The sequence below is a fragment of the Halyomorpha halys genome, unplaced genomic scaffold (assembly GCF_000696795.3).
Source record: "Halyomorpha halys isolate HHAL.00 unplaced genomic scaffold, Hhal_1.1 Scaffold1307.1, whole genome shotgun sequence".
NCBI classification, from domain to species: Eukaryota; Metazoa; Arthropoda; class Insecta; order Hemiptera; family Pentatomidae; genus Halyomorpha; species Halyomorpha halys.
In genome coordinates this window covers 83,581-100,128 of record NW_027111938.1, presented here as the reverse complement: position 1 = coordinate 100,128, position 16,548 = coordinate 83,581, and positions in this window count along the sequence as shown.

Here is a 16,548-nt window from a genome sequence, read left to right as displayed (position 1 = left end):
CATTAGAGAATAACATATCTCATGGTCCCGATCCATTGTTGGGGCGCCACGGACTGGCAACTTTTCAGAAAAACAATTTAATAACTTTTTCAAGTCTCTATACCCCTGCTCTGATTTATAACTTCTGAATATTTCCAGGGTTACATGACGGATATGTTAGCTCCCACGCAGGATTGTCGCCTTTTTATATTTCACTAATACTTAAGGTGACTGATTCATCACTACAGATTATTTAAATTAATATCTGTCTTCGAGACATCCAAATCTGATAATGCTATAGAAAAAATAAGACACAAATGTGATCGTAACGGTTATTCAATATTTAATCTCTTTTTTTATATATTTCTATTTATTTATTTATTTTCATTTCTTATTAAAGGCAGAACAAACATTTGGCAAATCCTAGGTGATGTGACACCCAGGTGAGAAATATGCACAAGAAAATGATTTAAATTTTAATTAGTAAAAATACAAGAGAAATGTAAAAAGAGATTGTATCGATGCCAATGGTGCTAAGTACATTTCCACAAACTTTACGAAAAGTACAATTAAAATTTCTCTCTTTTTGGAAAAATAACAATTTTTTTATTGAAAAGATTTAGATTTAGATTTTAAATATGTTCAATCTAAAAATTAAGTTTTCATTTTCCCAAAAGAGAGAAAATTTAATTGTATTTTTGGTAAGGTTAGTGAAAATATACTTAGCACTACTGTGGAATAAGCAATCGATATATTGAATAACCATAATGATCACATTTATTATATTCTAGCAGTTTTTTAGTTGCTCAACCACACTAACATATATTATTTACAAAGAGAAACAACTTCCACTGATAACTGATAACTATGAGAAACGGCATTCTGATTTCCAGTTGTTTTAAAAATGTGAAAAATTTTTAGATATGTTATTTCAGCCATTGCATTGGAAGAATGTTGGATTTTATGAGGTTTTTCACAATTTTCCTGATTCTAACTTTTTCTGATTTTTTCAAACCGAGTTCATCTCCTCAGCTAAGAATTAATTAAACAGAATTAGACAAACGTTTGTAGTTTCTTTAGGACTACGGACTGCTATAAAAAATATGAAATGGATTGCGAGGACTTGAAATTTCAGTTAGCCATTTCTTACTTTAGACAGAGGGTTAAATAAAAAATATATTGGTTTCATCCAATTTTTTTTTCTGAAATGTTTGGCCTGAATAAGTTATGTCATTTACATGATCAATTTTAATAACTTTTAATGTAATTAAAATATTTTTAGTAACCCTCCTTGAATATCCATTTCCCCCGCAACAGTTGTAACTATGAACTATCCTTCATATTGTAATGATATTTATGATGCATATGTTGCAAGAGGATAACACTAATTAGGTATTCGAGATCAATATTGGGACAAAAAAAAAATATATACTCAAAATGTATTATTTTTGTTGGTATTGATCTTCCTAATAGAACTGAAAATCTTATATTAATGGGATTGAACTGTAGTTTGGAATAAATTAATCAAGTCGGTGGATCTAGTGGATATGCTCCAATCAATTAGCTACAGGAGTTTGCCGGTTGTGAACGGTTGGAATTCGGCTATACTCCGGCGAAGGATTATTCGGGCGCTTTTGGTTCCATATTCTACATTAATCTTATAAAATTATTATTTACAATAATTCTATATGAATGTAAAATATGTAAATCTCAACAAAAAAATAAATAAATAAATAAAACTCAGCTAATTTGACTTCAATGTTTTGAAATTTGAAGGTATTTTATCAAGATCTTGAACACTTTACTTGAAATCAACTGCTCATTTAAACATTTATAGAGAATTTAAAAATAAAGTAGCTGAATAAGACTACGACGCATCAATAGTATTTTGATTTCAAGTTGTTTCAAAACATTCACGAGATGACAGAAAGTAGTTGAGCTAAAAATTACACAATCTACTGAGCTATATGATATTTAATATGTTGTAAAATGAATTTGGTGAATGACACAATCTTCCTTGTTTGAGTGTAATAATTGATATCATATACATCAACATTCGAAATATGCCCCATTTTCAGGTTGCTGATAACAAATATTTTATATATAAAGATTAATTATCTCCTTATTTTGTCATTAGTGCTAATATTGAAACATATTGTTGTCTCTTAATAAATAAAAAAAACTTTTTATAATATCAACAGTTATGCATTTTTAAGGAGAATAATTCCTATCTTAAATAAATAAGTCCTCCTAATAAGTATGAAAATTGTTAATTTTAGTTGGATTGTTCATCTTTGTGATAATAAAGTTAGGAGAGTGAATAATGAAAGATAACCTTTCAGGAAGGTAATTATTCTCCTTAACTGTGTAATTTTGCATAACTGTTGATATTATAAAAAAAAAAATTAATTTATCAAGTGACAACAATATGTTTCAATATTAGCACTAATGACAAAATAAGGAGATAATTAATCTTTATATATAAAATATCATGGTGTCATTCCCCAAATTCATTTTAATTCTATAAACTCTTCCAGTAGAAGATTATTAATTTATTAATATGTTGTTTATTTTTTGAAGAAAATAAAATGAAAATGTTTAACAAATACAGTCGTATTTCAAATGCTGTATTAATTGTGTCTGGTATATTTGAAGTAGAATAACACAAGATGAAGTAGCCATACAAGGATTAATAGTTCATTTATTTGTATAACCCGAATAGGCAATAAACAGCCCTGATGGTCTTACTTTGCACTTTATTGTACCACCAATAAAGAAAAACAGATAAACATTATGTCTCGTAAATCTATTCCACCATTCCGGAACATAATTTAATTTATGTTATTTCGCAAAACAGATCCGTTAAAACGAGTTTTCCGAAGATGGCTTTGTAGTACACGAAATACACATAAAAAAAGAGAATAAATCCTTCGGGACTGAGAGTTCTTTAGAATCAGATATTCTGTAATATTGTACCATTAACGTGGAATCGTCGATAAATTATCTCCAATGGGCACTCTAAAGGTGTCGCCTCTGACAGTTGTTAATATTTCGATTCCGCAATAAGGTCCTCCGAGCGAGCGATCTTATCGCCAGCTCCTGTTCGCCTTAGCTTTTCAGGCAAACCCTCGATTTCTCATTGTCACTATAACGGTGTGACAGGGCGCATTCAGTGAGAGGCCAAATGTGGAGTTGTACAGGTAGACAATCGTACGATAAAGCACCAGGTAAAGGTCGAATTATATGATTAATGTAGGAATTGTTACCTACATCCCAATAACGTTGTCAAGATCCGACCGTGTAACTGTAAATGTCTCTGGCATCGGATTCGTTTTATTTAGAATTAACTGTACCGACATAGTTAAAAAGAAAACTTCCACGCCTTCTCTTACTCAATCAGATACTGTGTGGAATTACCTTCATAAATCAGTGGATAATAATATACGAATAATATAGAAATAATTCATCGCTTTGTAGTAAAATATCCGCACCCTATTTACTTCCATAACTACGTATGGTATAGAAAAGGTAACGTTTTGAGACCTCACTTAATTTAATCATGTAGCCGTACCCTGAGAGTAACTCAATTAAATTCGGTTCATGCCTTGTGACTGGGTTCTATTAAAGGTCAGAGCAGGAAAATTTATTTTTTGTTATTATTATTGGATCATTTCATATGAAATGTTCGTTTTTATTGTTTCAAAAATTCAAATTGGGATGAGAGCACTTTTATTATCTACTACGTTTATGTTTACAGTGGTATAATGAGCCGTTCTTTATCCTCTCTTTTTTAATAATGAGGTGTAGATAGTTGACCGTAGATTAATAAGTGGAGAAAATGATTGGGGGATGCGGTCAGCAAAAAAACACAAATAAACAAAAATTTAATTATTCGTGCCGACGTTTCGACCTGAGTTTGAGGTCTTCATCAGGGAGCTTTCAGCTGAGCCTCTGGCTAAACTGAAAAGTCGGCATGAATAAATAATTTTTTTTTTATTTGTGTTTTTTTTTGCTGACCCCATCCTCCAATCATCTCCACTTTTTTAATAATATTTACTATCATTCTAATTGATTGTACATTACTTAGTATGCCAACAGATATGACCATGGAAACATGCGATTTTCAAGTTGTTTTTTTTTGTCAGTATCAACATCAACATTCGGCGAACCAAGGTGCAAGAAACATTACCTTTTTTCTCCTAAAACCATGTGTGCCATTAAACGTAATTTATACATCTAGCCTAATTAATAAATACTGCACACACCACTAAAATATGTACTGTGAATATTATTTTTCCTTCTTTTTGCCAGAATTAGAAATGAAGGATATATGATGGCGCGGGTTTTCTAAATTGAAAAGTACTATCTACATAAAACAAGGTTATAGGTTATCTTTCAAATGACATGTGATTACTGGAGTGTTAATCATTGTAAAAGATCGAACTTCAGGAACGCCTTTTGATATTCAGACAATACTATTAAAATTTGTATTTCCAAAATAGTGTTCATTGAATATTAAACTTTTGTAGCGCGAATTTGTTCGTTTACCTCAAATTATTTTCTAGTCTCAAATTCGAAGTGAGAATTATTTTTAAACCTAAGGAATGTTGTGTTATTCACAGTAGTAGTAATATTTTTAAAACTATAGGATATTATTTTTGTTTTTTTATTTTTTAGATAAAACGGGTTTGTTGTTAATATATATTCTTCTCTTTAAGACAACTTACTAACCTACTGATGAAATGTATGATTAATAGAAGGAAGCGATAATAATAATTTTGATATTATAGAAGAAAACTGTAAAAATGCTGTAATAAATAGAAATATATCAACTCACCAAAGGCTATTGTTTAACAATATTCTTATCAACACCATTAAATTTAAATTCTAATAATTAATAAAATACTGATTTTAACTAGTACGTTATGTATTTATATTGATAAATCAAAGGTATTCAGAAAATAAATTCTTTATTCTATATCCTACAGTGGTACTGGAATGAATATTGAACTTGTTGAATGAATGGTATTGCGTACAAGAGTAAGTACTTAAGAATTTAAAGAGTCTCTCACTCCACGTAACACTTTTTAATCAACAAAAAAATTTCAATTTTTGTGACTAGATAGCTTGAGGAGGAGATCTCAATTTTAAAACGCTAACTTTGTGATAGGTATAGAAATGCTTCAAGGCTGTCCTCACAGAATAGAGTTTTTATTTCAAGTGATTATCAGGATGACTATTCGTTAAAAGTGCTTTTTAATTTTTGTTTAATATCTATTAGCAAAAGTCTATAAAAAAATTATTACATTACACATTAGTAATAAATGCAATGGTATTCGTGCTAGATGATGCAATTGCGGGCATTGTACAAGGACTCCATTAATAACAGGTGCTCCGCAAGTCACGTTCTCTCTTACGTCTCGGACATCGGTGACGTCTGGGATTTGGAATTACGTACTAGATGTGATAATGATCAAAATAAAAGGTGCATCCCAAATTACAAAAATATTAGTTCGTGGAAGCGACGTGCCCATTTCTAACGTATACTATAACGTACACAGTTCTGTGAAGTAATTTAGCGATTCTAATATAAGACAGAATTCTAGGAACAATTATTCCTGTTATTTCAAGCTTTCGTTGTATTCACGTTAACGGGAATCCACAATATCTGATTTAAAAAACGGATGTTTTATTGCTGAGGTAAAGTGGTTGCTAATCAGATTCACGAATAAAATTTATCACGTATATTATATTCTCAGTGAAGTAATTACTAACTCAAAATTTTGGCAGCTCTAGAATTGTATTAAATGTAATTTAGTAAAATTAAAAATTAATACATTTCTTAATCCGATTACTATTATTTAATCAAACATAAAACCTACCTGCAAGTTATAAGGACCTCCAACTGCCATTGCTATCAATCATAATTATTATGATTACACAATTATGAATATTAAAATTAAAATTAATCCAATATTATTTAGAACAAATCACAACATTAATGCAAAAATTGACTTAACACATTAAAAAATTAAAAATAAATGGAACTGAAAACTTAAGGATACGTTCATGAGTTACACTACTTTGATGGGTAATAATAAATATAACCTAAAATATATATAAAATAAAAATAAATATGTGGTGACAACACAACATAACACATGTGGAAAAAAATTCATAACATTAATACTATTTAAATAAATTTAGTATTTAGGAATATACTAATAATAAGTTCTGTTTGGAGGTTTTTAAATTGACAGAAGAAGGTTCTAGTTGGATATAAAAGCTTTCAGAGATAAGTCTTTAGTCTTGGTTGTGGGCTGTGGTGAAAGTAATAAAGTATAGAATTTTTATCAAAATCAAGGGAATGGTATCAAGATGATGAGTGTTCTGAAAGATTTTAGGCATTAGAATTAAGAAAGAAGACAGAATATTGGTGTTGTATGATGCGAGCTTTTAGATGGTTTTTGGTTTCACCAATGTGAGAGGAAATTCAATCGGAAGTGACGGAAGGGATGCGGTATAAGACATAGAATCAGTGTAAAAAAGGAATAGGCTACTTACATGCGAGTAGATTAGACTGTTTGTTATGGGATCTGAAAACAATATGAAGGTTGGGTATAGTGGAACGTAAGAAATTTTTGGATCTTATCTGAAAGGAAGGGGAACTATGGCAATGATCTGTATAAGAGGATTCAGGGGATTGTAAAGAACAAGATGAAGTTGTAAGGCGATTTTCGTAATTGCTATGCATTCATGAATGGCATAGGTGAGGAAGTTATTAGTTAAGAGCTTCTGGTAAATGTTGTGTATGTTAGTTTCAAGGAAATGGGAAGCTGAGAGAGAAAGGGAATGGTGAATATGGTTTTATATATGATAGGTTAATTTTTTTATGGTAAGATTGCTTGGAGTGGTAGTTTAAAATTTTGCCTAAGCAAGTTGGTTTAGTGTACCAGTTAGTGGATATGGTATCTGAGTTTCATTATGATGAGGTGGTCAAGGTATTGATTAAATAGTAAAGTTAAGGCGTTAGTGGTAAGAATTGAAGGCAGATAAAATATTAGGAATTTTATCGGGATTTAGAATGAGGAGGTCATGTACATATTTTTTTAATAAGAATTATACAAGAGTGGGATAATAACATCAATCAAATCATTAAGGACAAAGTTAGCAAGATCGAGAGCCAGGGAATTTCCCATAGTCAGTCCTGAAATTTTGTTAAATAACTGACCATAGAATGTAAGGTAACCAAATAATCAAAACATAATGTTTGTTGTACGTTATGGTGATAGACTTCTGGTTGAAAGTAAAACATTGTAGGAGTTTTTATTTATTTAGTCACCATATTTTACGGCCGAATACCTTAAGTGATGAATAATTTTCATGATTAAAATATTAGCTTTATAATCAAATGAAAACATAAAGAAGCAAGGAAGGTTATATGATACAATTTAGATTCTATTTTATTACGAATATATTACAAAATAGTTTTTTATTTGTACCGATATACCTAAATGAGAATAATTAAAATTCACGACGTGATAGCCATGCACGTTGGGAGTATGATCGATGAGTGCTTTTTCAGTTCAGAAGGTTGTCCTAGGTCGGCCAATATTTAATTCGCGGAAGCCCTGAACATAATGAAAAATTGAATGAGTGGATTTCCACTCTCGGTCTCGATAGGCCTTCTACAAAAAATGTGGGACGAAAAAAAAAAGTTGTAATGCATTAAGAGTCAACAACTTGCTAATTTGTACTGTAATGTGTGTCAAAAATTCAATGAAACAGCCTAATTATGCAACTAATAATTATTTTTTGTAACGATTAAAAGTCAGCATACCATAAGATAACAAGAAATTTATAGTATTAATCAATTAAAAATGGATAATTTTTATTCCATTTACTTGTTAATAAGTTTCTAGTAAGTCGTGAATGATAAAGCACTTTGCATTCAACAAAGTAGTAAAAACTCTTAAATTATATGTCAAGTAGTTAGTGGCATATCAACTGAAGGTTATATTTCCATATACGAATTATACCTTAAAGGACTAAGTGATTATTAACTGTGGGGGCCAGTTATACTGTGGGTGTGAATTTATATCTATTAGTCTATCCGTGGGAAACAAATGGATTGACTCACGGCGGCTTGAATGTTGACATTTCCTTCATAATAGCTTAAGTAATCGCCAAGATTAGAAAAATAAAGAGGTTTAACTTTAATTTGCATGAAGGTGGCTACAATCATACTTGAACGGGTTTAGCCAAATTGAATCTTCAAAATGCTACGTTAATAGCATTTTTGATTTCGATTCCTTTTCTAGAAGTGGTCAGTTGTTACAATTTATAAAAAAAAAAGTAAATAGAAAAAAAATAGAGGAAAATTAGGTAGCCAATGATATATGAATTGAGATAATAAAAAATACAACGAAAAACTTTTCTGTAAGCATTATACTCTATCAACAAACTTATTATTATAAAGGAACTTTTTCAGTTATATTAATTAAAATTAATAATGATATTCGTTATTATAACAATAAATATTGAAAATAATTTTGTCTTAAACAAAATATCAAACAAACCAAAACAAAACTACAAAAGATAGCGGTAGCATGGGGCATACATTTAGGTACCTCCACACACTTTATAGTGAACCTCGTTAGGTTCACAATACGTTAGGTTCACTATAGGTCGTTAGGTTCACTTTTTAGGCCTTAAAAAAATCATAATTATAATATTTACCTGACATATCAATATAAACACAATCTTCGTGGGACGAAGATTGCATTCACGGCATTGGATCCAGTCTTCCTCAAATGTTTCTTCACATATTATGGCCACTCGTTCATCTCGGGAAAGACTTTAAATGTTTTTCATTGCATATAACATTTTAGTTCCTTCACAATCATTCTATTTCAAAATACGATCAATAGTTTAGTGAATTACCAATACAACTAATTATGTATTCACAACAACATATCTACAATAAATCCGAGTGTTTAATAATCGAAAACTTGAAGTCTTTACAATTGTTACAAACATAAACAAACAATAATGTTTTTTCGTAGACAACGTTCCAAGCCATTTACCTCAATGCAATACTTTGTAATGATGATGAATAATGATGTTTAATATTGTAAACCGTTATGTATTTAATTATTGAACACTTCAAATGTTTTATTGTTAAACATTAGAGTTGTAGTGTTGCAAAATTCAAAATTGTTTGTGGTCAACCACCGTCTGAAGCTACTTTCCTTTTTAGAATCGAGAAACCGAAATTTCAGGTTAAGAAAAAAATTTATGATCAATTATAAATTTTAAATGAGTTCATTATTCTCCAAGAATTTCTTCAACATAATTGTATATAAATCAAAATTAAGAATGTCCACAAAGTGAAAACTCTGTATCCATTAAGAAAGTGCTAATCCTCACCTTATTAAAAAAAATTATTTTCTCAATTTTTGATTTGGTTTGAAATACACTTTTAAGCAACATAATTTTTAAAACTTTTTTTTTGTGTGCCTAATTCAGGTGTGGAGATGGTCCGCACCTTGTTCCATTTCTTGCTTAGTCCTCCGCAGACTTCTACAATTAAGTGGAACTAGTTTTGAACGATTAGTTGATTGCTAAACTATCAAGAAATATTTGTATAATTCAGGAAAATAAATATTGGTATGCTTTACGTTTTACAAAATATTATAATGAAGTAATAAGACGTGTATTGTTGACCGATACAAGGAAAAGATATCATAAAGAAATGGTAATAAAAAGAGATTAACCTCAAAAACTCATATACTATATATCCGTGGCTAAAAGTGTACAGAAGGAAGATCAAAAATGTGCTAAAATGTTTGTAGTAGACGAGTAAACTGTTTATATAATAGTCGAGTCCACCTGATTTCTCACTAGTTCCATTTCTATGTCCTAGTTCGAACAGCAACATCTTTATTCAAATAACAAACAGAAACCTAAGAAACATGTCTTCTGAGATTCGTGGGCAGAGCTTTCAGTGCAGCAGACATCGGTGGCGCCGAATATGACGGGGCTTTCCTCTGTGGAGATTGGCTGGAAGCAGGTGTTCTTCGTTCTGATCTTCTCTGACCCAATTTGGCCCGGTTTCAGCTTTCGGTTGAAACAGGTGCCTTGCTTTAGTTGCCTTGAAGGAAAACAAGTTTTAAAGAATTTCCTCGCTGAATTGTTTAAAATGAATAAAATATAAATAAAAGATGTACTTATTCCAGAAATAAAATCTTTCATAGGGAATAACATCCCAAAGTTTTTTTTTTCTTCATATCAATTTATTTAATGTCAGGGGCTAATTTTTTTTATTTCCTCACAATAACGCATGTACGTTATATGTATAATCATGTACGCTGAACTACTTAAGCGGATACTCATGGAGAAGATGATTTTGTCCGTATAAATATTTTCCCTTTCAGAAGAAGTTAAATTAACATAAATATGAATTGATAGAATTATTTATACATCGTCACAAAGCTATGATGCATGTAATGTAAAAAAAATGCATGTAAATACAAAACAAAAATCCGTCACTACCATCGTATTGTTAGATAAATCGCTACTTTATGGGTACACTTCTAGTAAAAAAAGGTTTGATTTTATTTGGAATTGGGTGTATTCCGACAATAGTACCGTGGACTTGGGTTACTTTCTCTGCTAATGTCCCGGCATAACAACCGAATCGGTTGTCATCTTTGTTTCGATCTGACAGCCCTGAAAAGGCCCTGCAATGTAGGGCAAAACGTTGTTTAACAATAAATAGTTTTCTTCTGCTATTATGATACCTTTATTTACCGCCACCCGGACTGTCTTCCTAAAAATCAACTTCATATGGTTAACTATCTTTTTCCAATCTATTAAATTAATTAAATGAGGAGGCATAATAACTTTTATAAAATGGTAGGTGTAACAGGTAAATAATTATGTAGAAGGAAGAATGTGGAGTGGGTAAAAACTAGACATGAGAATGATGAAAGTTTAGAAAGCAGGATTTTGCAATATAAAAAGAATAATTAAAAGAAAGGATAATAAAAATTAATTAGAAAATAACTAGACAACAGCACAGAAACAGTATTATAAAACAAAGTAATAAGAAGTAATGCTTATGAAAAATACCTGTTAGGTTGGAGTGTAAACAGAGACAGTTATGACAGTTGGAATGATTTCAAAATGGAGAGGGGAAGGATTGGAATTAAGAAATCGGTTTGAGTTTAAATATTTTTTATTAAGAAATCTAGAATCCAAAAAACGAGAAAATAATTATGATGAAATAAAATGAATGTGAACCTATATAACTGAATGCATAAAAATAACATAAAATTAATTGATAACATTGTATAGAAAAAAACAACAACACAAAAGTGATAAAAACGGTTTTTTCCATACCTACAGTCATATTTTAAACTTAAAAAAAAATATCTTTTTTTTATATTTAAAAACATATAATAGTAGTACATAATAATGACAGGTACTATGGACATCTAAAAAAAAATTTTCATTTTCCACCTTCTAATAATTATATTTTCATTTAACAAGACTGAATATTTGTTAAGTGATGTTCATTGGTTTTATTTATTTCATTTTACAATTTTCAAAAAATGATTAGTATCAGTTACTTATCACATCATGTTCAGTAGCTTATAGTTTCTTGTCAAGAGAAAACTTATTTATATAGTTCAGTAGAACACTTAACACTGAGGGGTTTAAAAGTGCAGGTCTATAAACATATAATTAAAATGTAATTCAAATGAAGTTGATTCCCTATAATTGTTGCACTGAACTATCATGAAACTTTCTTCGTACGTGAAGAAGGAATTAAGGTCAGGACAGTTTTAACATTGGTATACATATCTTTTTTTTTAAATGTAAATTTGAATGTGAATATTGTCAATAACATTTCATTGACGTTTCGATCAGAACAAGTTAATTTAAAAATTTAACTAAAAACTTTGATGACCATAAACTTGTTTCAACATTTATTTATATCTAATGTTTGAATATGTCATTAAAAAATTATATCTCAAACACCAAAACAAATTAAATTGAAAATTTTCTTAATGAAAATTTTGTTCACGTTGCAATCAAGAGGCCCAAATCTCTACGAGCAACTATCTTCATTCTTGAAATTAATTTATTACTCTGATAGGCATAAATAAATATTTACAAACTAGACGTTGTTTTAAAACAAACAATAGATATTTTAAAAATGAAGTTGAAAAATTTTCTGCAGGACCTTGGAGGATGCTATGTGCGCAAAATATGAGGAAGAGAGCCGACCCGTTGCACCTGCCACAGCGGCGCGGTGGAGAGTCAGGTGTTGCCCTAGAAGAACTATCTCTTCCAACTGATTGCCTTTTACTACACCCACCAACTGGCTCCTCTCTCCATGGCATTAGGACTCTCGTAAAGAAGGCCAACCCAAAAATAAACAAGAATATTCTGGAACGACAACCACCCACGTCTCAAGCTCCGGCATACAGCCGAATAGGTTGCCTTGGTTTTGTTCACTTTAAAAGTCATTCGTCAGTAGTGTAGGAAAATAATTTGTTAAGAAACAAATAATAAATATATAGGTAAGAGAATAAAAACAAAAACAATATTGATTACCTATGCCGATCTAAACTAGTCCTTAATCCATTGCAGCTAAAGGATCTATGTCCATGGTTTTATTTTTAAGGCTTGTGGAAAGGATGTTAATATAACCCACGAGTTCAATAATATAAAGAACAAGTCCTCACTAATCCAGCCCATAGCAGAATCCTCAAAGATCGGTATGTTTTGGCATTCTGATTTATTTTATATTATAGTAAAGAAAAAATATAAAATAAAAATTTAAATTGAAACTCAGCAAGATCCAGTTCAAATTTATTCCAGTTAAAATGTCATAAACTGGAAGCGTAGGTTGGTAGCAGCATAAGGGAACCGGTCGGCTCATATTGGACTGTCGTTTCCATAAAAATCTGTCCCAGGTTGGCGTGTCGATCGGCCGTATCACGAAGACAGATTTAGACCTGCCATCGGGAAGGGGTCTAATTAGGATTAATAGGGCCAGTATTTAAGCTTCGACGTGGGCCATATGGGAGACCTCTCATTAGTTCGGGGTAGTATTCTTTTTGTGGTCTGCCGGGGAATGCGGCGAAGGACAAGTGTCCACGCCACAACAGGTGGATTCCACCCGCAACTCCTTCCTCCTGGTTCCTCAGGCTTTCTTTATTAAAGTAGGGAGTTTAGAAAATACAACAAATTGTTTGGTATCGAGAATGAAGGATGTGCTAATATTATGTTAAATTAAAATGTCAAGACACATATAACATAAACTCTAAAATTGGGTTATCGGAATCTTAAGATTCAATATAAACAATATAAGTATTTTTGTCCGTTAGTTATAATCCTTGCCAAATTAAGGTTTTAAAGGCAAAGTTTTTTTTTTTTTTTAATTTATCCATTATTCTCTATTTTTGCTTTAAGAAAAACGACAAATTAGTAAATTAGATTGATACATGTTTTGAAAACGCGAACCGAATTCATCTATATTTATGTGAACTTTATTTAAATTCGAATGAAGAAAACAAATGAAATAAATAGAGATATCATCTCATTAGGACATTATCTGATCAATTGATCCTTCGAATGCATAAGTGGTGTAAGTTAAACCAGCAGTTTTTAGAAATTGAAAACTTGCCATTAACTAGAAACTAGTCAGTCAGAATATTAGTATATTATAGAATATCAGTATATTCAACCATTTAAAAATATAAGTTTGTTGTAATCAGTAATCATATGAGTGATAATTTTTTATGAAAATACATTTTAAGAAGAGAATGGCTTATACCACATTTGCTTTTAATGGGTCAATTAATATTGAAAGCAGGTAAAACCTACACCTATCTTGAAACTTGCTGTTACTCATTACGATTTACTTTATACTCCATATGGGTATTATTTAACTACAAACAACTACTAAGCTATGGAAGTTATCAGAAATTGAAGCTAAACCGTATCGAACATCAGATCGTTGTAATGCTCTAAGCCGTGACTTAGAGTCATTCTTATTATTATTTTTTTTAAACGTTCCAATACTATCGAAAATACAGGCTTAAAACTTTTTAATATTTTGAAGCTAATGTATATGTTACAGATTATCAGTGACTAAAATATCATCAATCTCCGGTGTTTCATCATGCTCTAGGAATTCGAGTTTAGTGAAAGGTCTGATGTTTATGTAAACTGGGTGGCAGGTGTCGTGTCGGAGTGTGCAGTAAAAAGAAAATAAACTCGTATGTTTAGACTGAACAAGTACTTGAAAAAAATTGATTTGAAACTCAATGTCTGAGTTCTTTGGAAAAAAAAAAACAGATATATAAAAATAATTGAAATAACATTTTGCCATTTTTAAATTGCACAGCTTTGAACTATTTATACCGGATTAAACCCTTACGTAATATAAAGTTATTTTTTAAGGTTTTTCTGCTAATTAGGTTTTTCTTCTTCTTTATTTGTATTTTCTAAAATCTCGCAATCTTTTCGTTTGTTTTCTTTAACTTCATTATTGTGCAAAAATGTAGTTTAAACATTTAAAAGATAATTTCTACACTCCTAGGTGATGGTGTACCGTTCAATTTGAATATTCTTTGGTAAAATTGTAGTATATATCGTAGAGAATTAGTATTTTACTATTAATTATGAGCAATAATTCTTATAAAATAAAAATACCAAGGAATTGGGTAGATATTTGAATTTTAATAAATACTTGGAAGAAAATAGTTTACTGTATGAAGTAGATTCTAGGAAGAGAGTCCGGGTGGCGGTCAATAAAGGTTTAAAAATAGTAAAAGAAAACTATTTATTGTTAACCAACGTTCCACACCTCTTTGCAGGGCTTCGTCAGGGCTGTCAGCGTGAAACAACCGATTTGGTTGTCATGCCGTTCAACTTTAGCAGAGAAAGTAACTTAAGACCACTGTACTATTGTCGAAATACTTGATTGACTTTGTTTGTTTGGCCAAAACAATAATTTGAAATGGATATTTCTTAAATCATTATCTCGGGAATTGTCCACAATAAAAAGCACAAATTGAAATTCCTCAAATACACCATGAGAAAGTTTATAATTATCCCCATAAGCATAACAGTTTTTATGATGAAGCCAAATTAAAACACAAAATGTTGATTTCTCGTTGCTTGAAAAAAATGTATTGCAGGAAATGTTAAACTTAATGATCTCTATTAGAGCACAAATATTAGCAAATTTACTTTATTTTAAGAAAATGTATTAATATTTTTTTTCGAGCTCGTAGGTTCCAAGATATTGAACATAATATAAAATAAGAGAATTATTATTTTTTTAAATTAACTAAACCTCACCCGAAATAATTAAATACCTACTTTTCAAGAATATTTACTGTATATGAATAAATTAGCACTCAATGCTACAGTCGGAAATAACCTTCATTTCAAAATCTAAAATGATACACACTTTCAGTTATACCAAAATTTGAACGATTCATAATCCTATGAATTTTAATAATTTATGTATTTAAGTTACATGAAATACTTTAGTAGTTAGTGATCACAAGGCTAAAAATATGAGGGCATTTTGAAAAATCTAGCATATTGCATCTCAGCAGCCATAAGAAGTGGTAAACGTTTTTCCAACGTGTTTTTCAAATATTTTAAAATAAGAATCCATAGGCTGAAATCAATTTGTAATTCCTTCAAAATACATAAAAAAATCAATCTATTTTTAGTTGATTAAAAACTTACATTTTTTATCTTATTTATAATTGTTTACTGACATTATTGTAGGATGTTAAATGGTAACCCTTTTAACTTCATTTAAAAATTAACATAATGATAAAGTTTATTCTCAATCAACTTAATTCAGAATGTACCCGTTGAGTTGTTAATTTTAATAAACACTGTTATTAGAAAGAAAAAAAAGATAGTTAATGAAAAGCTGATAAAACTCCATTATTATTTAAATATGTTCAAGTCGGTTTAATTAATTAATTTCCAAGTCATCTAAATGTCAACTGGATCTTCTAGTGATGAAGTAATTAAGATAAATGTGAAGACAGGGGAGACTTGTACATCCAACATTGGGAGCAGGTTTTTTAACCTGGAATACGTGACGGGTGTGGGAAGTTGCTGAGATGAGCGATGTTCTCACTTGCTTCAACACTCAGTTGGTATTTTTTTATCTTTGCCGAAACTTTAGCTCTTCTTCATTCATGTTAAGTTTTTTTAATTTCAGAATTTATCGACAAAAGGTTGTAACAATGACATTAAGTCCTTTGGACACGAGTCAACCTGGACAGTAACAAACCTAAGAAATCAAATATACTCAGATAACCGTCAAACACAATTATAAAAAAAAATCATTTATATCTATCTCTTCCTCTTCATAAAATACAAATTAAATAAACGATTAATTATGCAACAAAATATTAATTTGTGAAATCAGGGCTTCCATTGTCGTTATTTTCCTCAAATGCATTGTAAAAAAAATCAAAACAAATATCAAATGAAAAACAAGAATATTTGTTACCCTTC